At 37.4% G+C, this 12,484-nt stretch overlaps 1 pseudogene; it reads left to right on the top strand.

Annotated features, from left to right (window-relative positions):
• The first annotated feature begins 398 nt into the window (after positions 1-398).
• LOC119505590 lies at positions 399-767 on the top strand (annotated as a pseudogene).
• Positions 768-12,484: the final 11,717 nt, after the last annotated feature.

Here is a 12,484-nt window from a genome sequence, read left to right as displayed (position 1 = left end):
ATTGTATGGTGTGTGAATGTATTTCAATAAAACTGAATTTAATTAAAAAAAAAATGTGGGAGAGATTAAGACATTCCCAGATAAGGAAAAGCTGATCTCAACAGATCAATAACCAGCTCAGTGTGCCACTTTGGATGTTTTATGTCCCCAAAATGCCATGTTCTTTGATGCAATCTTGTGGGGGCTGATCTACTGGTGTTGATTGGGTTGGGATCTTTGGATTGGGCTGTTTCCATGGAGATGTGACCCACCCAACTGTAAGTGACACCTTTGATTAGGGTGTGACCACTTGATTGAATATTTCCAAGGAAATGTGGCCCCACCCATTCAGGGTAGGTCTTGATTCGTTCACTGGAGTTCACAGGGAGCAGGCGGTGGTGGTGGCAGCAGCTGCAGTGATGGCCAAGATCAAGGCTCAGGACCTTCCGGCAAGAAGAAGGAGGAGCTGCTGAAACAGTTAGAGGACCTGAAGGTGGAGTTGTCCCAGCTATGTCGCCAAAGTGACAGGCAGTGGGGTGTCCAAGCTCTCCAAGATCCGAGTTGTCCACAAATCCATTGCCCGTGTTCTTACCGTCATTAACCAGACTCAGAAAGAGAACCTAAGGAAGTTCTACAAGGGCAAGAAGTACAAGCCCCTAGATCCACGGCCCAAGAAAACACGTGCCATGCACCGTAGGCTCAACAAGCATGAGGAGAACCTGAAGACCAAAAAACAGCAGCGGAAGGAGCAGTGGTACCCACTAGGAAAGTATGCAGTCAAGGCCTGAGAATGATGGTGTCAATAAAACAGAAACTGGCAAAAAAAAAAAAAAGCTCACAAACAGAGGAACCTCAGAGCAACTGAGAGTGACATTTTGAAGAGGAGCTGCAGCTAAGAGAGGACAAAATGCCCCAAGAGCAACATTTTGGAGAACACCATTTTGAAACGCAACCTGGGAGCAAGTAGACACCAGCCACATGCCTTCTGAACTAACAGAGGCTTTCCGGACACCAATGACCATCCTTCAGTGAAGGTACCCTATTGCTGATGCCTTACCTTGGACATTTTATGGCCTTCAGACTGTAACTTCGTAACCAAATAAATGCCCTTTACAAAAGCCAATCCATTTCTGGTGTTTTACAAAACAGCAGCATTAGCAAACTGGAATACTCAGTAATCAAAACCTCCCCAAAAAGAAAAGTCCAGGACTAGATGGCTTCAGAGGGGAATTTTACCAAACATTCCAAAAGGAATCAATACTAATCTTGGCAAACTCTTTGAAAATAACTGAAGAGGAGGGAACACTCGCTATCTCTTCTACGGGGCCACATGACTCAAGTTCCAAAGCCAGGTAAAGATACCATGAGAAAAGAAAATTACAGAAAAACATCCCCTATGAATATAGATGCAAAAATCCTCAACAAAATACTAATACATTGAATCCAACAGCACATTAAAATAATTATACAACATAATCAACTGGGATTTATCCTAGGTATACAAGGGTAGTTCAATTTAAGAAAAACAATGTACTATATATCACATTAGCAGAATGAAGGGGGAAAAACATATCATCATCTCAGTTGATGCAGAAAAGGCATTTGACAAAATCCAACACCACTTTTTTTTATACAGTTTTATTGATATATATTCACATACCCTACAATCATCCACAGTGTAGTCATTCACAGTACCATCATACAGTTGTGCACTCATCAACAGAATCAATTTTTGAACATTTTCCTTATTCCAAAAGAAATGAAAATAAAAGTAAAAAAGAACACCTAAAACATTCTACCACTACCCATCCCACCCTATTTTTCATTTAGTTTTTGTCCCCATTTTTCCACTCATCTGTCCATACACTGGACAAAAAGAGTGTGAGTCACAAGATTTTCACAATCACACAGTCACACCATGTAAGCTACATAGTTATGCAATCGCCTTCAAGATCAAGGCTACTAGGTTGCAGTTTGACAGTTTCAGGTATTTCCTTCTAGCTATTCCAATAAACTGAAAACTAAAGAGGGATCTCTACATGACATATAAGAATACCCTCCAGAGTGACCTCTTGACTCCATTTGAAATCTCTCAGTCACTGAAACTTTATTTTGTTTCATTTCACTTCCCCCTTTTGATCAAGAAGATTTTCTCAATCCCACAATGCTGGGTCCAGGCTCATTCCCTGGAGTCATGTCCCACGTTGTCAGGGAGATTTCCACCCCTGGGAGTCAGGTCCCACATAGGGGGTAGGGCAGTGAGTTCACCTGCCATGTGGGCTTGGAGAGAGGAGGGGGCACATCTGAGCAACAAAGAGGGTCTCTGGGGGAGACTCTTAGGCACAATTATAAGTAGACTTAGTCTCTCCTTTGCAGTAACAAGCTTCATAAGGGCAAGCCCCAAGATTGAGGGCTCATCCTACTAAATCGTTAACCCTCAAAGTTTGTGAGAATATCAGTAATAACCCATGTGGGGAAGTCCAACATTTCTGCATTTTTCCCCAGTTCTTCCGGGGTGGGGGGGACTGCAAATATATTTTTATTCTCTGCCGAAATTACTCTGGGATGTATCGGAATTTCACACCAACCTGTACAAACCTACCAGATCTCACTTCCTATTCCAAGTTCCATGTAATTATGGTGTTTGAATAAACTGACCATATAAGTTAAATTATTTAGTGTGCTGCAGAAAATATAGATCCTGCACCAAATGAACATCTCTTCCCTTGGTCTCACACAGAAGTTGAAATTTTAAAACACATTCAGTATTGTTGTTTACCCTTTGACTTGATTTGCCTTAGTCCTAACCAGATCCATTTTACTCATATCTCTAACTGAACACTAAACTCTTTTTCAGCTTTTTTTTAACAGTTGCTATATGAGGTAATACTGACATTCATAGCTGCCAAGATCTAGCTCTGAGTTTCAGGCAACACCACTTTTTGATAAAACCACTCAGAAAACTAGAAATACAAGGAAACTTCCTCAACATGAGAAAGGACATATACAAAAAACCCTCAGCTAACATCATACTCAATGATGAAAGACTGAAAACTTTCCCCCTAAAATGAGGACTGAGACAAAGATGCCCACTGTCACTACTGTTATTCAACATTGTACTGGAAGTTCTAGCCAGAGCAATTAGGCAAGAAAAAGAAATAAAATGCATCCAAAATGAGAAGAAGAAAGTAAAAATTTCCCTATTTTCAGATGATATTATGCTATATAAAGAAAATCATGAATAATCCATAGCAAAGCTACTACAGTTAATAAATGAATTCAGTATAGCCATGGAGTATACGATCAACATGCAAATATCAGTAGTGTTTCTGTATACTAGTAATGAACAATCTGAAAAAGAAATAAAGAAAAAATTCCATTTACAATAGCCTCTAAAATAATCAAATATCCAGGAATAAATTTAACCAAGATGCAGAAGACTGATACATGGAAAACTACAAAACTTTGCTAAAATAAGTCAAAGAAGACCTAAATAAATGGAAGAACATTCATGTTTATGGATTTAAAGACTAATTATTGTCAACATGACAATTCTACCCAAAGCAATTTACAAATTCAACACAATCCCAATTAAAATTCCAACAGCCTTATTTGCAGGAAAGGAAAATCCAATCATCAAATTTATAAGAAAGGGTAAGGGGAAATGAATGGCCAAAAACATCTTGAAAAAGGTAAGTGATACTGGAAGACTCACATTTCCCAATTTTAAAACTATTATAAAGCTATAGTAATCATAACAGCATGGTACTGACACAAGGACATACATATAGACCAATGGAATTGAATTGAAAGTTCATAAATAAGCCCTCACATCAATAGCTGACTGATTTTTGACAAGGATGCCAAGTCTCCTCAATTGAGAAATAATAGTCTCTTGAAAAAGAGTGCTGGGAAAACTGGATATTCATATGCAAAAGAATGAAGGTGGACCTCTACCTCACATCACATATAAAAATTAACTCAAAATTGGTCAAAACTTAAATGTATGAGCCAAAACTCTAAAACCCCTAGAAGAAAACATAGAGAAGCATCTTCAGTACTTTGTTTTAGGCAATGTTTTCTCAGACTTTACACCCAAAGTTTGAGCAACAACAACAAAAAGAGATAAACAGGACGTCATCAAAATTGAAAAATTTGTGCATCAAAGGATTTTATCAGGAAAGTAAAAGGACAGTTTACAGAGTGGGAGAAAATATTTAGAAACCAAAGATCTGATAAGGGTTTGCTATCCAGAGATTTTAATGAAATCCTTCAACTAAACAACAAAAAGACAAAAAACCCAATGAACAATAGACAAATGTCTTCAAAAGATACATCTCCAAAGAAGGTACATAAATGGCCAATAAGCATATAAAAGATTCTTAACATCATTAGCCATTTAGGAAATGCAAGTTAAAACCACAATGAGATACTATATCACGTCCACTAGAATGGCAATTATTAAAAAATGGAAAATAACAAGTGTTGAAAAGGATGTGGAGATATAAGACTTTGTTCTTTGTTGGTGGCAATGTAAAATAGTGCAGCCACTGTGTAAAACAGTTTGTCAGTTCCTCAGAAATCTAAGTATGGAATTACCATGTGACTCAGCAATCCCACTTCTAGGTATATACCCAGAAGAACTGAAAGCAGGACTTGAACAGATATTTGCACACTGATGCTCAGAGCAGCACTATTCACAACTGCTAAGAGAGAGAAGAAACCTGTGTATCCATCAGCAGATGCATGGATAAATAAAACGTGGTAGATACATACAATGGAATATTATTCAACCATAATAAGAAGTTCTGATACACGCGACAACATGGATGAACCTTGAAGACATCATGTTGAGTGAAATCAGCCAGACACAAAAGGACAAATATTGTATGATCTCACTGATATGAAATAATTAGTATATGCAAATTAAGAGTCAGAAACAAAAATACAGGTGGGGGATAGGGGATAGGGAATAGAGAGTTAATGCTTAACTGGTATAGAGTTTCTGTTTGGGTGATGGAAATGTTTTGGTAATGGATGGTGGTTATTGTAGCACAGCATTCTGAATGTAATTAGTACCACTGAATTGTATATTTGAATGTGGTTAAAGGTGAAATTTTAGGTTGTTATAAGTTACCAGATAAAAATTTTTTGTTACCATAGACTTGTACAACACAAACAATGAACCAGAGTGTAAACTATGGGCTATAGTTAATAATATAATTATAATAATGTCATCAATTGTAACAAAACTATGACACTAATGCAAAGTGTTAACAGTAAGCAAAACTGTGCATGTGAGGGGGCATATATGGGAACGCTGTACTTTCTGTAGGATTTTTCTGTATAGCTATAACTTCTCTAATAAAAAATGCAAATGAATAATTACAAAGGAATTACACAATTGTGATAAGTGCTATGAAGAAAGAACTGGTTTGATGAGAAAAATGGCAAGCTAGAAAGTTAGGAAAATGATAACATCTACCTTAGAGGTCTGTTGAAGATCAAACTAGATAAACTGGGTAAAGAACTTAGCATGACTTCTGACTCATATTGACTACTTGCTGTGATGGTTTCAAGCTGTATTTACCCCAGAAAAGTATGTTCTTAAGTTAGTCCATTCCTGTGGGTGTGGACCCATTGTAGGTAGGATCTTTTGGTGAGTAGAATCTTAAATTAAGATGTGACCCATCTCATTCAGGGTGGGTCTTAATCCTCTTACTGGAGTCCTTTATAAGGTAATGAAATTCAGACAAAGAGAAAGAAAGCCACAGAAGCAAGACCCTGGAATCAACAAAACCAGGAAGAGAAGGGAGAGATCCGCAGACACCACCATGTGCATTGCCATGTGAAAGAGGAGTCCGGAATTGCCAGCAGCCAGTCTTCTGGAAGAAGGTATCATCTCGATGATGCCTTGATTTGGACATTTTCACAGCCTCAAAACTGTAAGCTTGTAAGCAAATATATTCCCATGGTAAAAGCCAGTGCATTTCATGGTATCTGCTTTGAGCAGCTGCAAAGTAGAACACTTGGTGAATGGTAATTTAACATGATGATGATGATGATGATGATAACGAAGTGGTCTCCAACCTTGAGGGGTTCAAAGTGTACTGACAGGCACAAATATATATATAAATATTACAATACATTGTACATGAAATACAGGCACAGAGTTTAAGTGATCCACTCAATGTCGCACAACTTATAAGTGGTAGAGCTGGAAAAACGAACTCAGAAAACGCTGATGCCAAAGCCCATAGTCTTAGCTATTACATTATACTCTCTCCCAAACAATCACTTTTTTTCTGTGTTACCCTGGCACATCGACACATTGCTATCATAGTCTGTTTCGGTTTGCTAAAGCTGCTGAAATGCAATATACTAGAAACGGATTGGTTTTTTACAATGGGGCGTTATTAGTTCACAAATTTACAATTCTAAAGCCATGAAAATATCCCAATTAAGGCATCAAGAGTAAGATATCTTCTGAGGAAAGGCCAATGGCATCTGGGGTTCCTCTGTCACATAGGAAGGCACCTGGCTGGAGTCTGCTGATCCTCTCCAGGATTTAGCTTCTGATTTCCATGGCTTTCTCCAAAATGTCTTTGGGTTTCTGTCTTAGCCCCTCTTTTGGGTCCTTCTTGCTTCTCCCGGGTCAAACTCTAGATTCCCTCTCTTAGCTTCTCTGAGCTCTCCGTGAGCTCCCTTAAAGGACTCCAGTAAAGGATTAAGACCCACCTTGAATTGGGTGGGTCACACCTCCATGGAAACAACCTAATCAAAAAATCCCACTCACAATAGGTAAAAGAACATAATCCTTTCTGGGGTACTTAATAGATTCAAACAAGCACAATGTCCTTATTTCATGATAATGCTATCACCTCTTTGCATGTCTGTCTCTCCCACTAGGCTCTGAAATCCCTTATTCCACTTTGTTATTCCTACTGCCTAGACATCACGTCTGACATAGAATAGATGCTCAATAATCAGTTTAAGCAAAAAAAAAGAAAAGAGAAAAAAAAGACAAGCAAAGGAAGGGGCTTCCCTTTTTAGCCCCTCTGACATCATCATGAGGTGAACTTCTGGGAAGCTGCTGTCCTTTCAGCCTGGGATTAAATGAACACATGTGGAACAGACCTGAGCTTAACCTGCAGAGAAAAGCCAAGCCTAGCTAGTGGAGAAAAATAAAATATTCTTATTTTCATCTACCAATTTGGGATGGTTTGTTATTCCACAATAGGCAACTGATAGACTTGCGTTTCACCTCTGCAGCCCTTACTCTCAAACTCAGCGCCAGACGGACCCTTGCATATCATAAACATATTGACGTTCTCCGCTAAACAGAAGAACCTTCCTGAGATTACAGCAAGATATGTGATTTCATATAACTAGATATGACCACCATAGTTTCAGATTATAATCTTTTATTTTCTGTTATGATTGGTTTATCAGCTGGAAATATATTTGGCTGCAAATATGTAAACAGTGGCCTAAACAAATAAAGGGTTATCCACCTTCATCCCCCTGCTGCTTCTCTCTTTCTCTTTCCTGCACTCTATAGATCTTATCAATTTTGCCAGAGATTTGTCAATCTTATTAGTCTTCTCAAAAGACTAAGTTTAGGTTTTATTGATCCTCATTATTGAATCTTTGTTTTCTATTTCATTAATATATGTTCTTATCTTTCTTCTGTCCTCCTTCTTTCCTTGGGCTTATTTTGTTTCCTTTTTCTAACATTTTAAGTTAAGTGATTATCTCATTAATTTTAAGCCTTTTCTCTTAAGAACTGGAGGCTATAAATTTCCCTCTTAAAACTCTTTTTGCTGATAACACAGAATGGAATATGGTATTTTTCATTACCATTCAATTCTAAATGTTTAATTTTCATTGTGATCTCATTTTTACCTGTTAATGTTTTTCCTGTGTGTATTTAAACATCTGAACGTAAAGACTATTTTGACTCATTTATTTTTATTATCAATTCCTTAGTAATTCTTCTGTGGCCAGAGAAAAAGTCTATATGACTACATTTCTTTGAAATTTGTTAAGGTTTTGCTTTTATGGCCTAGAACCTAATCAATTTTTTATAAATGTTCTAAATATGTAATAAAACTATGTACATTTTCTAATTTTGCACGCAGAATTCTATATGTGTCCATTAGATCAAGATTATGTTTGATGTCTGCTTGATCTGTCAATTACTGATAAAGGAGTGATTTTTTAAAAAAATCGTTGTTTTTTCAACAAATGGTGCTGGAATAACTGGCTATCTGTATGCCGGAAGAAGGAAGAACTTTTCTTACAGTTCTATTTTACTCTATACCACAGTTTGAAGATATGTTATTATACGCATACAAGTTAGAAAGATGGTGTCCTCCTGGAGAGTTGAAACTTTTCTCATTATAAAATGACCTATTTGTATTAGTCATCTTTTGCTAAGTTTGGCTGTGGTTAACAACATGATAGCATGAATCATGCACTGGCTCTCGAAGCTTCCACCTGGAAGTGACACGTTTCATGTTACGTTAGACAAAAAAACAGCCACATGACCACACCTATTTTCAAAATCTCAGTGGCTTACACCAATAAGGATTCATTTCTCACTTATGTTGTCATCTGTGGGTCAGTTGTGGCTCTACCCTTTCTTCGTTCTGTTATCTTTATCCAAGAGCACAGACAGAAGGAACAACCCCATCTGGGACAGGCTCTTCTTATGACAGAGGAAATGAGCAATGTTTCCTAAAGTGTCTGCTCAGGAGTGCACACATAACTTCCATTCATGTGTCAGTGACAGCCATGGTGTGGGAAGTACAGGCTGGTCAAAAAAAAAGGGGCAGCAAGTTATTGGGAACAATAATACAATCCACTACCTTATTTCTAGCAATGGTTTTTGCCTTAAAGTCTATTTAATCCAATGTTAATATAGCTAAACCAGCACAGAATCTGTTTTTCCATTATTTGATTTCAAAGTTTTTGTGCCTTGGTGTTATAAACAGGGTATAGCTTGGTTTTTAAAAATATTTGGTGTGGCAATCTGTCTTTTAACTAAAGGCTTTAGTTTTTTGATATATTTATTTGATTAATGATACATTTGGATTTTTCTTTCTTATTTTATGCTTTATATTTTTCCCACCTTTACATTCTTTTACTCTCTGCCTTTCTTTCCTTCCTTCTTTTTTAAAATTCCATTATTTTTCTTCTTCTGGCTTGGTTTATAACTCTATTTCTATTCTTTCAATGACAACCCTTGAAACTTGAACATTCATATTTAATTAAAAGTCTAAAGTTAATTAATATTTTTATGGACAATGAAAGGATCTTACATTGCTTGCACTAATGGCTCCAATTCTTCACTCCTCCATGCAGGCAAACCTTTTCCCATAAGCTTTTGTAGTTCCCTCCTACTCTAATTCGGGAGTCAGTCATTTGACTTGCTTTGGCAACAAAATATAAGAAGAGTCTTGAAAATGTGCTTGTATGTTTCCATTTCCTTTCTTTTGTGTCTCTGCCATTGCCCTGGCTGGTAAGTGATAAGCATGTGGAACAGAATCAAGGTCCCCAGCCAAGGCCATCCTACATCAGCAGACTCCAGACATGTAAGCAAGCCCAGCCAAGCTCAGCAGAGCTTCTTACGCTCACTGATCTCCAACCCCAAAAGACTCCAGTTGAGTGAGCAATAAACACATATATTTGTATGTCTCTGAGGTTTTGTGACTGTTTGTTAAGCAGCAATAGATAATTGACATACACCTTATAATGCCTTAACTTCAATAATCCCTTATTATACATATATATACATATATATATACACACAAATTCCATGATTTTAGTTTCTTCTAACTCCACAAGTTTTAAATTGTTATTGTTGGGTTTTTGCCCTTGGGGTTTGTTTATATTTGCTTACGTTTACCATCTTCTTTGCTTACATTCCTTATTGTTCCTCAGACCTTCCTCCTGAGATCATTTTATTTCTCCAGAGATATATCTTCTAGAATATTCTTTAGTTAAGTTTTGTTGATAGTCAACTCTTAGTTTTTGTTGATCTGAAAAGTATTATTTTCATCCTTGAAAGATAGTTTTGCTGAATATACAATTATAGGCAGAAAGTTATTTCCTCTCATCATATTAATGCTATTATTTCATTAATGGTATTTCATGCTATTATAATTATCATTGTTTTCATTATTGTCATTGACATGTCAGGAGCTGGTCTCATTGTCATTCCATTGTAGGTTATCTTTCCTCTCTATCTCTGCTTTAAAAATCGTCTCTTATTCTTGGTGTTCTGCAGTTTCACAATGGTTCTAGGTTTTCTTGTTCCTTATCCTTCTTGGAATTTATTGTGCTTCCTGAGGATTCTTATCTTTCATTAATTCTGGAAAGTGTTCATCTATCAATCTTTGACAATTGCCTTGTCCACATCAACTGTATTATTTCCTTTTAATATACCTGATAAACATATTAAGGATCGTGTCACTTTTTCTCCATTTCTTTGTGTCACTAGGATGCATTTTGGGTTATTTTCTTCAAATCTATCTTTCAGTTCACTACTCTCTCTTTAGCTGTATTGAATTTGATATATATCCCTTCCAACGAGCTACATATTTAAACTATTATAATAGGCATATCTGTAATTCCCATGTGGTTCTTTTTCACATTCGATAAGTATTGAGAATCTTGATTCTCACTCATGTTTTTAGTTCCCTCTTTATTTAACATGCTTATTTTATGTTCTATTTCTAAAAAGTCTAATATCTAAAGTTGTTATGGATCTGCTTCTACTGCTTGTCTTCTCTGCTTACTTCCTCATGAGTTCTGTGTTTTTGATTGTGAGTTCACATTCATTTGGAACTCTATCTGTGGAAATTCTTTGAGATCTGGTTTGACAGTGAGTTCTTCCAGAGAGGATCTGTGTGTGCTTTGGCCAAGTGCCAGAGGCCACCCAGGTCCATTTTAAATTAAAATGCTCAGTATGTGGGCTTTAGGACCATGAAAAGAGTATAAATTTATACCCTAAACCGGTGTTATTGCCAGACCCTAGTCATGAATTCTCTAGAGGAATGTTTCCTCCTCCACCCAGAGTCAAAGCAGAGAGCACAACTTTTCTTGCTACCTACCTCTGCAGGGCAGGTTTTTTCCTCCTAGTTTATCCTTCCCCTGAGGATATATTCCTTCTTAGGTGCCAACCCAATGTTTCAATTTGGCTCTCATCCTGCCTGGGCCCTGGTAGATGCCCCCATTTCTGATAGCAGCATCAGTGTTTCCTTATCTCCAGAAATAATTTCCAAGACTTTGTCACTATAGCATGTGCACCAACCAATGAGAACAGATGCAGACCATACCTGTGCAATCCTTCTGTCCTAGGGTTGTGTTCCTGCTTTCTTCCTGACCTAGTTGATCTTCCTGACCTTCTTGCAAGCTTATCCATGCATTTAAAGATGTTTTCAATATTTTTCCTAGGAATTATATATATTTTGCTGCAGGAATATTTAGAGATATACAGTACACACTATTGCTAGAAATAGAAGTCCAAGTAAGAAGTTTATATGGCTCACGCAATAAAATATCTGAGGGTAAAGCAGTCCGAGGCTGGAACTGCAGCTTAATGTCTTATGGGATCCGGGCTCTCTCAATCCTTCTGCTTTGTTGGCCTTAGCATTTGGCTTGTCACTTCATAGGCACATGATAGTGGCTGAATTTCCAGGCTTCGTGTTTGGTTAGAGGCAAGAAGAAAATAATAGGGCATGCTCAACTAGAAATCCTAGTTCCACCCTTCTAAAAACTTTTCCAGAAGTCCCACCCAATGACTTCTGCTAACTTGTTATTGGCCAGAAGTTGGTCACATGATGCCTTAGCCCAATCACTTGTTAATGAGAATGAGATTACCATGAATGAGACTCGTGAATTATGAGTCATCTCAGCTGGAGTGAAATTTACCTTCCTAAGATCAAGGGAACAAAATGAGGTTTTTCTTAGGGAGGCTAAAAGGTAAACAGGAGTTACTAGAATACCCTATCTGTGGGAATTCTTGGAGGTCAGGTTTAAGGATGTGTGCCACAGTTGGGATGGTTAAGGGGCTGTGTCATGTACCCTTGAAGCAGAATTTCCTTTTATAAGTTATTCTGCACCCATCCCCATTTCTGTACTTCAATATTTGTTTTCTTTGGTTTTGTTTCCCAGAATTTCTTTGGAAAATTCCCTCAGAGAGGCTCAGGCTCCTCTCTGCTGCACTGATGGAAAAAGGAAATCGAACACTCATGAGACTTAGAATACAAAAAGAAACAAAGTTGGCACAACACTGCACAACTGGGAAATTGGGAAGTTTGAGCTAAGACAGAAATAAAATTGAAGCGGTGTGCCTAGCTCGGCCTGGCCAAAGCGTCCACCTTAAATCTTGTTTGTTTGTTTGTTTGTTTGTTTGTTTTTAAATGGGGATAACTATATCTTTGCTACAAGGTTGGGGGAATGATTAATAATAAAGCATGCATAAACATGGCAAGTGTTC

Source organism: Choloepus didactylus, chromosome 10, assembly GCF_015220235.1.
Source record: "Choloepus didactylus isolate mChoDid1 chromosome 10, mChoDid1.pri, whole genome shotgun sequence".
Classification (NCBI taxonomy): Eukaryota; Metazoa; Chordata; class Mammalia; order Pilosa; family Megalonychidae; genus Choloepus; species Choloepus didactylus.
This window is presented reverse-complemented; position numbering and strand designations above follow the sequence as displayed.